The sequence below is a fragment of the Cyprinus carpio genome, chromosome B4 (assembly GCF_018340385.1).
Source record: "Cyprinus carpio isolate SPL01 chromosome B4, ASM1834038v1, whole genome shotgun sequence".
Classification (NCBI taxonomy): domain Eukaryota; kingdom Metazoa; phylum Chordata; class Actinopteri; order Cypriniformes; family Cyprinidae; genus Cyprinus; species Cyprinus carpio.
The window spans coordinates 8,215,256-8,232,872 of record NC_056600.1 but is presented as its reverse complement, the minus strand read 5'-3'; the positions used below and the strand labels follow the sequence as shown (position 1 = coordinate 8,232,872).

At 39.1% G+C, this 17,617-nt stretch overlaps 1 pseudogene; it reads left to right on the top strand.

Moving 5' to 3' along the window:
• Positions 1-10,472: 10,472 nt before the first annotated feature.
• The window catches only part of LOC122136978, a 140,712-nt pseudogene continuing 133,567 nt past the window's right edge, over positions 10,473-17,617 (top strand).

Here is a 17,617-nt window from a genome sequence, read left to right as displayed (position 1 = left end):
CTACAGTAATTTTCAGATTGAGAAGTGATGCCCTCTGGGGGCATTTGGGCTAAGGGTGTTTTTAGACCACAGACAAGGTTTGAGAAGAAAAAATTTGTTTTTAGACCACAGACATATTTTCCTTAAAATGTTCTTCCTAACTTCAGGCCTTATTCTCATGTCATATATAACTGTGATGTTCTGCAAAACAGCAAACTTTCTTACTGGTGAAAATCAGATGGTGAAATCTGTTTTCCCTCAGGTACATCGTAGTGTAAGCTTCACAATGAACATTACTAATGTACATCACTCTCGTCAGCGTAGTCTATGTCAACAACAATCTCCATATAGTGATTATTTTGGGAAAATCCCAGGCATTTTGAGCAGTATAGGATTATAAAAATATGTGCTAATGTAAAATTAAATTAAGTAGCCTATATAAAACTGCTAAATAAATCTATCTATCAGTACTTTTTTACTTAAGTACATAAAAAATCGAGTACTTTTGTACTTCCACTCAAGTAAAATTGAAAAAGGAGTACTTTTACTTTTACTGGAGTAATATTTTATTATACATATTCAAGCTTTTACTCGAGTACTTGATTTTGTGTACTTGTCCACCACTGTTAAATAGAATAGTCAATAAAATGAAATAATCATGATGGACATAAATGACTGTGAAAAAACATGTATTTCTGTACATATCGAAATTATTTGTATTAAAAGTCAATAAATCCTTGATTAATATGAATATTTTGATTAAAAACGTGTCTCTCACGTGCTTCATAAAATTCTTGACCTGAATATTGACCTGTTGTGCGTTACTGTTGTTGCTCCCACTGTAGCAGGGTAGAACCATAGACAGCAAAAGAAATGGACACAGCACCACCCCGTTGGATTTCAGCGGAGACCAAGTAAAGTCAATTAGAAGCACACACTACCTGGGGGGTCGAGCGTACTGCGCAGACTCAAACTCAGCTTGATGACGTAAATGTCATGTGAGCAACCTGTCTGACAATTGTAAGTCTTCTAATCGCTGTGCCAAGAGTAATCTGAATCACCCACCAAATCTTGCAGACGTTGTTGAATAATTTTGTCCCCGTTGCTTTCAAGGACTCTCTATGGGCTTCTCCTTTGACTACATGCCTCCACGTCCCCCGATAGCCTCATAGACAGTAAAAGATTGTCTGTGAGCTTCTCCTCCTGTCCATACTGTAATTTCTCTACTGTGCGTCAGAGAGTCGCAGGGTATGACGCAAATCGTTAGCCTATTTTTACAAAAACTGCTTCTAAGGGGGCCATAACGTAAGATACAAGGTAATGGGGCCTTTTATACATTTTTCATGTTTCTTTAGAATAATGAATGGACAAATGGAGTCTTTAAACGCCTCAGATGTAAAGTCAAGTGAAGCCAAAATAAATGGGAGTCAATGGAATGCTAACAGCAGGTGGGGGTCCGCTAGCCAATGGCTGCGCCCAGGGATGCTTCAATAAAATATGAAACCCTGCCCCCCTGGGTGTAACACGAGACATAGGGGCGAGTGGAGCTGCCCAAGAGTGGAGCGCCACCATAGACTGTATAAAAACAGAGCGCCACTCAAGAGCGGAAATACTGTACGTAACTTCCACTAGTGACGCAGCCGCCATGTTGGTCCGGGCGACATTTTGTTTAGGGTTACGTTTCCTGTAGAATTACGACACCTCCATGGGGGCGAGTGGAGCTCCACTCAACAGCGGAAATACGTCACCTCCACCAAACTTTTGTTTTGTATTATTAATTGTTATATAAACATGTAAAAGGGTGCTTTGCAAGTTATGTCACCTCTTTGTACGCTATGTTAATATTTTTCTGTACTTTTATCTTTGTTACTTTTACCTAGTAGAAATAATAAGAAAAATAATAATATATATTTTATATAATTTATGCATTCACATATTGAAAATGCAATTGAAAATACAATTTGCAATTCCATTTGAAATTAGTCCGGTAAATCCTTCCATAGCCATGTTTAAAATCTCACGCCAAATTGGCAAACCTGCTTGCCATATGAAACAGTCTCAGCTTTTCAAATCTTGTATTTTTTTTTTAATAAGTTTTTTAAATAATAAATTTTTTTTTGGCTTATTGTGGCGTAAATCGTAAACTGTAGCGCTTCAGTTTTAGTGTGGGGTTTTTAGTAAAATGTTTGGTTGAGGCTTTGATCTCGCTGGCGTGGCCGCGCGGTCACGTGGTTCATGGAGCTCTCCAAAAGTTTTGGCTCTAACAGTACATTTAAATTCGGTTGATTAGACGACAGCTTCACTGTACAGGTATTTGCAGCAAATTTTGGTAAACATTACAGCATATTATGCACTGATTATTATGTCGATGACATGTGCAGTATCATTTTATTCTTAAGAGTGATGGAGAGGCAACATTAATGGGTTTCTTGTATTAAACCCTCAGGTATTGCTAAACTTATAATGTGACCATACAGCTTAACTCTGTTTTCATTTAAGTAAAGGTTCTATTTTTTAGTTCAGTAATATTTATATAATAGTTTAAGGAGATCTTTTGGTACTAAATTCTATTTGAGAAATAATTATGGTACATTAATGAAATGAATGAAAAATATTTTTTATTTCTTTTACTTATATTCCAATTAGTATAGTATTTAAGGCTAATAGAGAAAGAGAAAGGGTTTAAAAATTCCATCCCAAAGAGGCAAATTGGAGTAATTTTTGTGGTCAGATATATATATTTTTTTTCGTACCTGTATGGCTCTGTACTAAATTGTATCTAGAATACTGCAGGTCATACCTGCGTACTTAGTTTTAAGTGTTTCATTTGAAAAAATATTTAGACATGATTAAACATTAGATTTTTAAATGAAACAAAATATTTTTTCTCTCCCCTTTTTGTACAGTAAAAAACATATGAAATTAAAAGTTGCCAACCCTGCAGTATAAATTTATACTACAATTGGAAAATACTGTACATTGAAAAACTGTTGTTTTCCCCGGGATTCTCCCGTATTATTTTACCAATCTTTCCCGCTGTCATCCCGTTTAAATATTTTAAATATCTTTATATTAAATAAATAAATAAACCAAAAATCCCACTGGTGCATTTTATATGTTTGCTATATTCGCTCCCGGTAAAACTTCTGTAATTTGTATGGGTCTAAACCACATTATATGAATAATCACAACAACAAATTCCAAGGTTATCCAGTTGCCAGATCTTGTATGAACGCATATTTCTCACACGATCGACGCATACAAATTTCAACCCAGTTGTCCTCTCAACTTGGCAACCTACAGCCCAGTGATTGCTATTGATATCTGCGCAGGGAGTATAGTGGGAAGGAAACAATGATCACTGGTATAAATGGGAGGAGAAGACCCAGGTGGGTGTGCTCCAGTGGAAAAAAAAAAAAAAACCTAAATATAAATAAGTTTAATAAGATATAGTTTCCACTTCAAAAAGCAATTTTCATTGATTAAATGAGTGCTGCACGTTTCAAAGTCAGATACTGCGCTGCTTTGTTTTTACTGCGGTTACGGGGGACCTGCGCCACCTGCTGGCAGAGAATGAATGTTGAATTTTTCAATTAGCCCTTCTGCTCTGTTGTTTAGACCAAAGCCAAGCAAAACTACCCTTATTTTTTACGCAGAAACCACGCAGTTGTAAATGTGAACTGGTGGAGACAAGATAATGAATTATAAAACTCTAAAGATGTAGCCTACACTAATATATATTTATGTTACTAAATTAATATAATTTTTTGATAAAATTGTTTAAATTAATATGAAAATAATATTATACAATACAGGTCCTTCTCAAAAATAGCATATTGTGAAAAAAGTTCATTATTTTCCATAATGTAATGATAAAAATTAAACTTTCATATATTTTAGATTCATTGCACACCAACTGAAATATTTCAGGTCTTTTATTGTTTTAATACTGATGGTTTTGGCATACCAGCTCATGAAAACCCAAAATTCTATCTCAAAAAATTAGCATATCATGAAAAGGTTCTCTAAACGAGCTATTAACCTAATCACTCTGAATCAACTAATTAACTCTAAACACCTGCAAAAAGATTCCTGAGGCTTTTAAAAACTCCCATGCCCCGCCTGGTTCATTACTCAAAACCGCAATCATGGGTAAGCCTGCCGACCTGACTGCTGTCCAGAAGGCCATCATTAACACCCTCAAGCGAGAGGGTAAGACACAGAAAGACATTTCTGAACGATAGGCTGTTCCCAGAGTGCTGTAATCAAGGCACCTCAGTGGAAGTCTGTGGAAAGGAAAAAGTGTGGCAAAAAACGCTGCACAACGAGAAGAGGTGACCGGACCCTGAGGAAGATTGTGGAGAAGGACCGATTCCAGACCTTGGGGGACCTGCGGAAGCAGTGGACTGAGTCTGGAGTAGAAACATGCCAGAGCCACCGTGCACAGGCCATGTGCTTTTGAACCAGAAACCAGCGGCAGAAGTGCCTGACCTGGGCTACACAGAAGCAGCACTGGACTGTTGCTCAGTGGTCCAAAGTACTTTTTTCGGATGAAAGCAAATTTTGCATGTCATTCGGAAATCAAGATGCCAGAGTCTGGAGGAAGATGGGGAGAAGGAAATGCCAAAATGCCTGAAGTCCAGTGTCAAGTACCCACAGTCAGTGATGGTCTGGGGTGCCATGTCAGCTGCTGGTGTTGGTCCACTGTGTTTTATCACGGGCAGGGTCAATGCAGCTAGCTATATCAGGAGATTTTGGAGCACTTCATGCTTCCATCTGCTGAAAAGCTTTATGGAGATGAAGATTTCGTTTTTTCAGCACGACCTGGCACCTGCTCACAGTGCCAAAAACCACTGGTAAATGGTTTACTGACCATGGTATTAACTGTGCTCAATTGGCCTGCCAACTCTCCTGACCTGAACCCCATTGAGAATCTGTGGATATTGTGAAGAGTAAAGTTGAGAGACAACAACAAGACCCAACACTCTGGATGAGCTTAAGGCCGCTTTTATCGAAGCATCCTGGGGGCCTCCATAAACACACCTCAGCAGTGCCACAGGCTGATTGCCTCCATGCCTAACGCCGCATTGAAGCAGTCATTTCTGCAAAAGGATTTCCCGACCAAGTATTTGAGTGCATAACTGGACAATAATTATTTGAAGGTTGACTTTTTTTGTATTAAAAACACTTTTTCTTTTATTGGTCGGATGAAATATGCTAATTTTTTTGAGATAGAATTTTGGGTTTTCATGAGCTGTATGCCAAAATCATCAGTATTAAAACAATAAAAAGACCTGAAATATTTCAGTGGGTGTGCAATGAATCTAAAATATATGAATGTTTAATTTTTATCATTACATTATGGAAAATAATGAACTTTTTCAAAATAGGCTATTTTTTTGAGAAGGACCTGTTATAATATAGATTTGATTAGATTAGATTCAACTTTATTGTCACTGCACATGTAAGGTACAAGGCAACACAAAATCCAGTTAGCTCTAACCAAAGTGAAATAAGCAGTAAGTACAGAATATACAAGGCTCTACAATATGTACAATAACTATACAGATAAGTATTATGGACATAATTTACAGATTTGAAATACTATCGCATGATATACAGATAGGTGTACTATGAACATACTATACAGATGGATTATGTAAAGTGTATGTACACTATATGCAGAACTATGAAACATATGAACATAATTTACACTATTGCATGGACAGTACAGTGCATAGAAATATTTCAGTGTGCAAATAGATATCAGTTTCTGATGAACAGACAGTAGTGCAAGTAATAACAAGTTTACTGTTTTTTTTTATTAAATAAATAAAATCAGTCAGATGTAGTGATGAAGTGGGGGGAGGATCTGTGTGTATGGTGTGGGGGGTGTCAGAGGGCAGAGTTCAGCAAGGAGACAGCTGTAGGGAAAAAGCTGCTGGATCTGCTGGTCCTTGTCTGGAGGCTCCTGAAGAGCCTCTGAGAGCGCAGGATTTTAAAACAGTCCAATGGTCAGGGTGAGATGAGTCCTTATAATATAATATACTATACTGTAAAAATTGTTACTTTTGACTACCCCCGCCCTCCAACCCCCATAGTTTTTACTAGCATATAGCCTGACAGCATCTCATCTTCACTGTTCTACTGAAGCTCCCTCGTCACCTGTACCTTTTCCATGAACATTTGATTTAACTGAGGTTAAGTTGGAGTGTGTGTCAGACCCTCGTTTGACTTCGCTGAGGTTAAGTTGGAGTCTGCGCCTAAAGAAACGCAATTCTAGAAAAAGCTCTCTCTGCTCTTTCATGAAAGGCTGCATGGATGGGGAGGCAGTTTATACCCAAAACAGAACCATACCGTCAACCCAAACTGTGTGCTAAGTGTCATTTTGGCAATAATGGTCCTGACAGAACTATAATTATTTGTGTTCTTTCAGAAGTCAGACTGGTTGGAGGTTCTCGCTGCTCTGGGAGGTTAGAGATACTTCATGATCAGACGTGGATATTAGTGTGCGACGCTGTCTTTGACCAGCAGGATGCAGAGGTTGTGTGTAGAGAGCTGGACTGTGGGGCTCCTGTACAGGGTGCTGGGAGCAGCTGCTTTTTTGACAAAGGAGATGCTGAGATGTGGACACAAGAGATTCAGTGCAGAGGAAATGAATCTCAGATTCACCTTTGTCCAACATCACCATCACACAAAAACAACTGCTCTCATGACAAAAGTGTTGAACTAGTGTGTGCAGGTATGTGATGACTGTGTCAACAGGAGTTTGTATTAAAATATAAAATTAAAAAGTTGGGACACTGTACAAATTGTGAGTAAAAAAGGAATGGAATAATTTACAAATCTCATAAACATATATTTTATTCACAGTAGAGAATATAGATAACATATCAAATGTTGAAAGTGTGAAAGGAGACATTATGAAATGTCATGCCAAATATTGGCTCATTTTGGATTTCATGAGAGTTACACATTCTAAAAAGTTGGGACAGGTGGCAATAAGATGCCGGAAAAGTTAAATGTACATATAAGGAACAGCTGGAGGACCAATTTTGCAACTCATTAGGTCAATTGGCAACATGATTGGGTATAAAAAGAGCCTCTCAGAGTGGCAGTGTCCTCTCAGAATTCAAGATGGGCAGAGGATCACCAATTCCCCCAATGCGGCGATGGAAAATAGTGGAGCAATATCAGAAAGGAGTTTTCTCAGAGAAAAAATTGCAAAGAGTTTGAAGTTATCATCATCTACAGTGCATAATATCATCCAAAGATTCAGAGAATCTGGAACAATCTCTTTGCGTAATGTTCAAGGCCGGAAAACCATACTGGTTGCCCGTGATCTTCGGGCCCTTAGACGGCACTGCACCACATACAGGTATGCTACTGTAATGGAAATCACAACATGGGCTCAGGATACTTCCAGAAAACATTATTGTTGAACCCAATCAACCGTGCCATTCACTTGTTGCCAGCTACAACTCTATAGGTCACAAAAAAAGAAGCCATATCTAAACATGATCCAGAAGGGCAGCCGTTTTCTCTCTGGGGCCAAGGCTCATTTAAAATGGACTGTGGACAAAGTGGAAAACTGTTCTGTGGTCAGACGAATCAAAATTTGAAGTTCATTTTGGAAAACTGGGGCGGCCATATCATCCAGACTAAAGAGGACAAGGACAACCCAAATTCTTATCAGCGCTCAGTTCAGAAGCCTGCATCTCTGATGGTATGGGGTTGCATGAGTGCGTGTGGCATGGGGCAGCTTACACATCTGAAAAGGCACCATCAATGCTGAAAGGTATATCCAAGTTCCAGAACAACATATGCTCCCATCCAGACGTCGTCTCTTTCAGGGAAGACCTTGCATTTTCCAACATGACAATGCCAGACCACATACTGCATCAATTACAACATCATGGCTGCGTAGAAGAAGTATCCGGGTACTGAACTGGCCAGCCTGCAGTCCAGATCTTTCACCCATAGGAAAACATTGGGCGCATCATAAAGAGGAAGATGCGACAAAGAAGACCTAAGACAGTTGGGCAACTAGAAGCTTGTATTAGACAAGAATGGGACAATATTCCTATTCCTAAACTTGAGCAACTCGTCTCCTTAGTCCCCGGACGTTTGCAGACTGTTATAAAAAAAAAAGAAGGGATGCCAACTTTTTTGAAATGTGTTGATGCCATGAAATTTAAAATCAACTTATTTTTCCCTTAGAATGATACATTTTCTCATTTTAAAGATTTGATATGTCATCTATGTTGTATTCTGAATAAAATTTGATGAAATTTGAAACTTCCACATCATTGCATTCTATTTACAATTTGTACAGTGTCCCAACTTTTTTGGAATCAGGTTTGTTTTTTATTTTTGATCGATCTCTTCCAATTTATTTAATTTTGATTAATCTTTTCAAATATTATTTTTTCCCTACTGTGCACAGAAATAATACATGTGCGTTTGGTTAGTGGTAGCAGTCCTTGCAGTGGGACAGTGGAGGTTCTTCATAGTTGTGATATGGCTGATGCTGCAGTGGTGTGTAGAGAGCTGGACTGTGGAGAACCTGTAGATGCTCCGAGTGATGCTCAGGTTGGACTCGGATCAGGACCAATTTGGATGAATAATGCAATGTGTGCTGGATCTGAGTCCACACTGAAGAAGTGTGGATCTGTTATATGGGGTTTTCAAGGTGTGTGTCAGAGCAAGAGTGCAGGAGTCATCTGCTCAGGTAAACTTTAAACTTTTATTTTTGTTTAAAGAAAGAAAAAAGAAAAGAGAGTAGTCCATGTTTTTTTTTTTTCTGAAAGGTTATTTTATTATCATGGTTTTTTTTTTTTATTTTCAGGCGTCAGACTGGTTGGAGGTTCTCGCTGCTCTGGGAGGTTAGAGATACTTCATGATCAGACGTGGATGTCAGTGTGTGATGCTGTCTTTGACCAGCAGGATGCAGAGGGTTGTGTGTCGAGAGCTGGACTGTGGGGCTCCTGTACAGGTGCTGGGAGCAGCTGCTTTTGACAAAGGAGACACTCAGATGTGGACACAAGAGATTCAGTGCAGAGGAAATGAGTCTCAGATTCATCTCTGTCCAACATCTCTGCAACACAAATACAACTGTTCACATGATAATGATGTTGGATTGGTGTGTGCAGGTTTGAGCAAATTTATTTACTTCACTGGCCTATTTTGTCAAATCTTCTGACTCTTTGTATGAAAGATTTTTTCTTTCTCTCGCTTTATGAGGACACTTCTTTCTGTTTTGTTTGCTCTGTTCCATAAGTATTACCTTCTCTTGTTTTCTGTATTCAATAAACAGACCGTGTGAATGTGAGGTTGGTTGGTGGTAACAGTCGCTTTGCTGGTAGAGTGGGAGGTTCTTCATAGAGGTCAGATGGGGGGGAACAGTGTGTGATAATAGCTGGGAATATGCCTGATGCTGCAGTGGTTTGTAGAGAGCTGGACTGTGGAGAACCTGTAGATGCTGTGGGTGATGCTTATTTTGGACCAGGATCAGGACCAATCTGGACTAATCGTATGATGTGTACTGGATCAGAAACTACACTGAAGAACTGTGGATCAATTCTGTTGTATGAACATGACTGTAATCATGATACAGATGCTGGAGTCATCTGCTCAGGTGAGCTGTTCTCAAAATGTAAACTATTACATAACTGTTGATCCACATGCTTTAAATTTTTAGTTCCAAAGATTTCTATTAATTTTCAACACACCAAGTGTTGGCAACACCAAGGTCATAGGTTCAATTCTCAGGGAATGCATGAACTCATAAAATGTTAATCTTGAATGCATCTGTAAGTAGCTTTTTCTATGTGTATAAATGTGTGCCAAATGCATAAAAGTACAATGTAAATGTAAATCCAAATAATGCAATTATTAGTTCTTCATCAGAAGCTTTTGTTGTACAAGCCCAGTATCACAACTGTTTGCCCTTTTTCCTTTCAGAAAAGGCATTAAGTACTGTACACCTTCAGTGTTTGTCTGTTTTATAAGGCCAAGACTAATGATAGTATATCAAAATTCATGTACATTCACAAATAATATATATATAATATATATATATATATATATATAGATATATATATTATAAGATATAATATATATATATATATATATATTAGATATATATATATAATATATATATATATATATATATATATATATATATATATATATATATATATATATGTATGTTCATAGTTTAGTAACAATTTGAATGCACAAAATAATGATCTGTCAAGCATGACTGAATGGTAGAATAATGTCAGTAATGTTATATTCCCAAGTTTTTTGATGAAGTCTTGCCTTTTTAAAGTGTTCCAGTTGTTTATAAGTTGAACTTTTATTTTATTTTCCCTCACTTCTGCAGGAGTCAGGCTGGTTGGAGGTTCTCGCTGCTCTGGGAGGTTAGAGATACTTCATGATCAGACGTGGATGTCAGTGTGTGACGCTGTCTTTGACCAGCAGGATGCAGAGGTTGTGTGTAGAGAGCTGGACTGTGGGGCTCCTGTACAGGTGCTGGGAGCAGCTGCTTTTGACAAAGAAGACACTCAGATGTGGACACAAGAGATTCAGTGCAGAGGAAATGAGTCTCAGATTCAAATGTGTCCAGCATCACAGAAACGCAGCTGCTCTCATGATGATCACCAGGTGCTTCAGTGTGCTGGTAAGAAGATTAATCTGATGGTCTTTTGATGATCACCAGGCGCTTCAGTGTGCTGGTAAGAAGATTAATACCATACCCACAGCTTCAAAGAATGAACTAAAATTCATAAAAATATAACACTGTAATTCTGTTTTAAAAATATATTTCTATTTTTAGTTTTTTTTTCTATTTTTTATCTATTTGAGTAGTTATGCCAATTTTCTAGTTCTTCTAGTTTCTTTTATTTATAAAGCACATTTAAACAATCACAAAGTGCTGTACAACATATTGATCACAGATAAAAATAGGCTACATTTACACAACATCAAATTGCAAAGGCTTCAGAAAACAAGTGAGTTTTCAAAAGATATTTAAAAACCGATAAAGTTGGAGCAGCTCTAAGGGGAGCTTGGCAGGCTGTCCTAGGGCCCATCACTGAGAAAGCTCTATCTCCTCTGCTTTTCAGCCTTACAGAGGGAACCATAAGTAGGTTATGATTACTAGATCTTAAATCTCTGAAAGGGTTGTAAGGATGCAGCAATTGAGATAGGTAACGCGGAGCGAGATTGTGCAAACATTTATAAACAAATAAGAGTATTTTAAAATTTATCCTAGAGTTAACAGGAAGCCAATAAAGTGCTCGCAGAAGTGGGGTAGCAGAATTGTATTTGCGGCCTTTTTTTTTAGAAATTTGGCTGCTGCGTTTTCGACCAATTGTAAACGAGCTACTTGGGATTTTGAGATGCCATAATACAAAGAGCTGCAATAGTCCAATCGAGAAGTGATAAACGCATGAAACAGCTATCTCAAGAGGTTTTTTTCCGGCAGACAGTGTTTAATTTTAGAGAGTAATCGGAGCTGAAAAAAGCTAGAGGCAACAACTGAAGAGACAGGGTTTCTCAAGAGTGAGCCGACTGTCTAAGAAAACACCAAGGTTTCTTAACACACTGTGACTCAAAAACTGCCAGGTTATCCAAAGTTGAGTTATTAAATTTAAAATTGTCAGATGGACCAAAAAACAATGACCTCAGTCTTCGAGTCATTTAAGGTTAAGAAATTACTGGCTAGCCAATGCTTTTACGTCATCAAGACATGTAAATAGTGAATCAATGGCTGAGGGATCGTTTTCTTTTAATAGGCAGATAGATCTGTGTATCATCGACATAAAAATGGAATGACACACCATGCCTTCTCAGAATGGAACCTAAGGGAAGCATGTAGAGGGAGAAGGGCAGAGGTGCTAAAATGGATCCCTGAGGAAGTCCAAAATTGAGATGAGCAGCAGAAGAGGTAAAATTGCCAATTTTGACTGAAAAATATCGATCCGTTAAATAGGATTTAAACCAATTCAAGACTGAGCCTTTTAGCCCCACACAAGATTCTAATCTAGACAGGAGCAACTGATGGTCTATAGTGTCAAAGGCAGCAGTCAGGTCTAAAAGGATTAAAATCACAGAGTTACCTGTATCAGTAGCAACTAAGATGACGTTTAACACTCTCAGCAGAGCTGACTCAGTGCTATGAAAAGGCTTAAAGCCAGACTGAAAGAATTCTGAGATCTGGTTAGTACTTCTGTGGAAAGTATTATGGCGTTTATGAATGTATTCTGAGATGTGGTTAGTAATTGGACGGTAGTTGTTTAAAACAGACATGTCTAAGGAAGGCTTCTTTAGCAAAGGAGTAACAGAGGGCCAATTTCAGGCATGCGGGAACCAAACCAGTTAATAAGCATTTTGTTAAACAAGGAAAGTAAGGCAGGGCCCACTAACTCCATTAACAATTTAAATACCGGGGGTGAATTATGTCGTGAGGACAGAACGAAGTTTTGAGGGAGTAATAATTTCAGAGAGAAATTGCAAAGAAATGGAATCAAAGGACTCCCATACAGACGATGACTGGGAAATCTCATCAGAAGCAGGATCATTGTAAGTGTTTAATTTTAAACACAATGACATCTCTTTAGAATGATTGATTGATTTTAGTCTCTGTTTTTCTCTCTTAGATGTAATGCATGTGAGACTGGTAAATGGTAACAGTCCTTGTGCTGGTAGAGTGGAGGTTCTTCATAGAGGTCAGTGGGGAACAGTGTGTGATAGTAGCTGGGATATGCCTGCTGCTGCAGTGGTGTGTAGAGAGTTGGACTGTGGAGAACCTGTAGATGCTGTGGGTCTTGCCCATTTTGGTCAAGGATCAGGACCAATCTGGATGAGTGCTTTAACATGTTTAGGAACAGAGTATACACTGAAGAACTGTGGGTCAGCAGGATGGAATAAACCTGTCTGCACACATAATAATGATGCTGGTGTCATATGCTCAGGTGAATAAAGTTAAACCTCAAAGCAGTCCTCCCTTTCTGATAATTTTGTCTTAATTATGTAAGAAAATAAAGATATATTTTTTTGGATGTGGTTAGCTGCATATCTGATTTAAACATGACTGTTTTATTCTTAGAATTAATTACCACTTAAGAATTAGGCAACTTGAAAGTAATGTAGATTTGCCATGATTATTTTACTGCATTTTCACAATGATTTAAAGAAATATTTACATCACACCATCCATAGTTAAAGGCATTGGTGACCTCAACTGTCCAGCTACAAGAAGCATTTTCAGGGAATAACGACTACAATGAGATTACAATTTTCATTTTTTTTGGAAACCTTTTATTGTACTACAGTAAACATTTAAAATTTATATATAAGTAGAAAATGTAATTGGATGTAAAACTTGCCACATCCAAAACCTGCTCACCTAATGCTCACTTTTATGCAATATAAACAGGTCACAAACGCTCCAGACTTGCTGATGGGTCTAATCTTTGCTCTGGGAGGTTAGAGATACTTCATGATCAGACGTGGATGTCAGTGTGTGATGCTGTCTTTGACCAGCAGGATGCAGAGGTTGTGTGTAGAGAGCTGGACTGTGGGGCTCCTGTACAGGTGCTGGGAGCAGCTGCTTTTGGCAAAGGAGATGCTCAGATGTGGACACAAGAGATTCAGTGCAGAGGAAATGAGTCTCATATTTCATTCTGTTCAGTATCATCACTCAAACACAACTGCACCTTTGACAAAATTGTGGGACTGATCTGCTCTGGTTAAGTATAAATATTCAGCATCTCTTCATTTGTTTTTGATTCTAGGTCATGTCTTAGGTTTGAGTTATAATGTGATCAATCTAATGACAGCTTAGCTTAAGAATGTTTTATGCATTGTTTCTGAACTCACTTTACTTTGCTCAGGTTACACTGATCTCAGACTGGTGAACAGTTCAGACGCTTGTTCTGGAAGAGTGGAGCTTCAGTTCCTCAAAGAGTGGGGCACAGTGTGTGATGCATGCTGGGATATGAGAGCTGCTAGTGTCCTCTGTAGACAGCTGAATTGTGGGATTGCTGTGTCTGTTGTGGGATCAGACTGGTTTGGAGAGGGAAGTGGTGAAATCTGGGCTGATGTGTTTGATTGTGACGGGAATGAAAGAAAACTCTCAGAATGTTCCATCTCTTCATGGAGTCGAGCTGAATGTTCTCACAGACGAGATGTTGGAGTCATCTGCTCTGGTAAACTTTTTTGACTTTGATATCGTTATGTTTGATGAATTTTTTTTTTAATGTATTTTATAAACAATATTTCATTACATTCTAACACATTTCAGATTCCTCTCTGGCTCTTCATGATGGTCTGGTGCGGTTGTCTGGAGAGAGACAGTGTGAGGGGAAGCTGGATGTTTTCATCCATCAGGTCTGGAGGAGAGTTCTGCTGGACTCCTGGAGTCTCACTGAATCCTCTGTGGTCTGCAGACAGCTGGGCTGTGGCTCTGTGCTGAACTTCTACAGTTCCTCTTCATCCAGTCCTGAACCCAAACATGAGTGTGTGACGGGCTTCCAGTGCTCTGGGAGTGAAGCTCATCTGGGGAACTGCAGCTCTCCACAAACTCTCAACTGCAGCTCCACACAACATCTGTACATCACCTGGCCTTGGTGAGAACAACAACATCTGGGCAGATTCCTCAGTTTGTTCGTGATCAATAATATGTTTTTCTGTCTCTGAATATCAGGTCGTGGGTCCATCAGCTGGTGGGTTCTGGGGGAGACTGTGCAGGGAGGCTGGAAGGTTTTTCACAGCGGCTCATGGGGGACAGTGTGTGATGACTCCTGGGATATTAAAGATGCCCATGTGGTGTGCAGACAGCTGCAGTGTGGAGTGGCCCTCAGTAACCAGCAGGTACCAGCCTGGTTTTGGTCCTGGTTCTGGACCCATATGGCTGGATGAGGTGGAGTGTGAGGGGAATGAGACGTCCCTGTGGAGCTGCTCTTCTCCAGGCTGGGGAAAACATGACTGTCAACACAATGAGGATGTAGGAGTCGTGTGCTCAGGTAAACATGCTGCTAAATTGTTTAGACTGAAATTAAGTATAAGCTTTTACACATTACAAAATTCAAGTGTTCATAATGTTCACATTTTCCAAATTTATGATTTTAAAATTGACATTTTTTATGTAGAGTTTAAAGAGATCAGGTTAACTGAGGGCTGTGAAGGGAATGTGGAGGTTTTCTACAATGGATCCTGGGGTAATGTGTGTTTAAACCAGATGGACAGAGACACAGTGAGTCTGATCTGTCAAGAGCTGAACTGTGGAAGATCTGGTGTTTTTATCTGATTCTACATCAAGAGTGAAATCAGGTCCTAACTGGCTGGATAAAGTTACATGTCGACCACATGATTCCTCTTTATGGCAGTGTCCATCTTCACTCTGGGGACAGAATAACTGTGGTGATGATGAAGTGGCCAAATCATCTGCTCAGTAAAACAGATGTTTTTTTTCCATCAGTAAAACAATATGACAAGAGTTATCTTTTATTATTAGTGCTTTGAGAAGATGTGTGGAATACATTTAATAATAATTTAATTGTTGTTATAGAACAGGAGAGTAATGAGTCTCCTCGAAGCTCTCTGACATGCTCCACATCTCCACATCAGAGACAGTGTTCAGGTAAGTTCATTTAAACAGGTTCAACCATGAAAATTATGAATGTTGAATGCAACCCCTGTTGAAAAACCAGCATATGCTGGATAGATATGTTTCGAAGCGTGGCAGCTGGTTTAAGCTGGTCCTTAGTTTGTCATGAACTGGTTAAAAGCTTAAACCAGCTGCCATGCTTCAAAACATATCTAACCAGCATATGCTGTTTTTTTCTACAGGGACATAAGATAATGGTGTTTTAATGAGAAACCAGCAGTATTTCATCTTGGTATATACAAATGATCACACACATACTCCTGTGCAGACGCTGCTGTTCTGTCAGTACTCTGCTGGTAATGAATGTATTTACTTTTTTTGTGATGTGTGTGTTTTAGATCATGTTCCTCTCAGACTGAGTGGAGGGGACGGCCGGTGCTCTGGGAGGCTGGAGGTGTATCATAATGCTGTGTGGGGCTCAGTCTGTGATGATCAGTGGGACATCAGCGATGCTCAGGTGGTCTGCAGGCAGCTGGGTTGTGGAGCAGCACTGAGGGCTGATGGGAATTCAGTCTTTGGTGCTGGTGAAGGTGTTGTGTGGATGAACAGAGTCGAGTGCAGAGGGAATGAGATTCACCTGTGGGACTGTCCTCTCTCCCTGAAAAACCACACTGACTGCTCCCACAAAGAGCACGCTGGACTCATCTGTGCAGGTCGCTGCAAAATGCTGAGGAATAATATTTATTTTTTTTAGACCATTTTAAAAGTGTGTAATATTGGTATATTCAGAACATTCATAGCTTTGAACATGCTTGTGTCTGTTTTGCCAGATTTGCCAGATTTGTTGGTGTCGACTACTCCTGCCACAACAACATCAGCTCTCTCCTCCAGTGCGCTCAACATCAGTCTCTCTCCTCCACAAACTCCTCCAGCAGCGTCTCTCTCCGTCCCCCCAGTGCTTGTGATTGTTCTGGGAGTTGTGCTCTTACTGCTGTTAGTGCCACTGCTTATACTGATTCAGCAGAACAGAGTGATGAGGAGAGGTAGGAGAGATCCAGAGACTGTCATATTGTGTCTTATTCAGTGTGTGATCAGTCATGTGTTGTGAACTGACAGCAGGTTTGTCTGTCTACACTCACAGCTCTCTCTAAGAGGAGACACAGGATGAAGACTGAGGCCGTTTATGAGGAGATTCAGCACAGACACAATCACTTCACTGAGAGGGGTGAGTAACTGTCATAGTATTGGATTTGTAGTCATCAACAGGATAATCACTTTATACAGAGGGATGAGTGAATAAATCACACTGATTTATTTGTGGGACCTTGCGTGTTATTTGAAATTATAGTATTAGTGTTGAGTGATCCAAAGGAAAATGGGGGTTGGGCAAATTTGTGTGTGAACATCTGTCTGATGGTTCTACTCCCGTAACAGGAAGTGTCCTCTCTGAAGAACAGCATTCTGGGTATGAAGATGCTGATGAGCTTCTTTCAGGTTGGAGGACTTAAATATAGTAATGTCACCCGCTACTAAACCCTATGTACTTTATGTTGTGTAATGCATATATAATTAAATAAAAACATTCACATAGCAAGGTATCTTAGCATAAAATATATACACCATTCAACACATAATTTAGATATGGTTTTTTATAGTATTTATTTATTTATTCATTCATTCATTTTTATATTTTTTTATTAAAGCAAAATCTGCAGAAAGAGCCACACCTGAATACCATAATGATTTCTCCAGCACTGAAGCCCGACAGGTGAGTGACTTCAGCTGATGGGTTTCCATTCTTTAATCGTTTGTGCCTGTGAAAACAGTAAACCGTTTCTGTTTATAGACCTTAGTTAAGGTAGACAGCAATTGTATGCAGATGAAAAATGAGATGTGAGGGACAGACTTAATGTCTTAACAGTGGCATGCAGTGTACAAAGTTCTAGATCACATCATTTTCAAAAAGTTTTTGATTACTGAAAGTTTTTTTGGAAAGATGTGTTGTCAGTTAAACAATTAGTA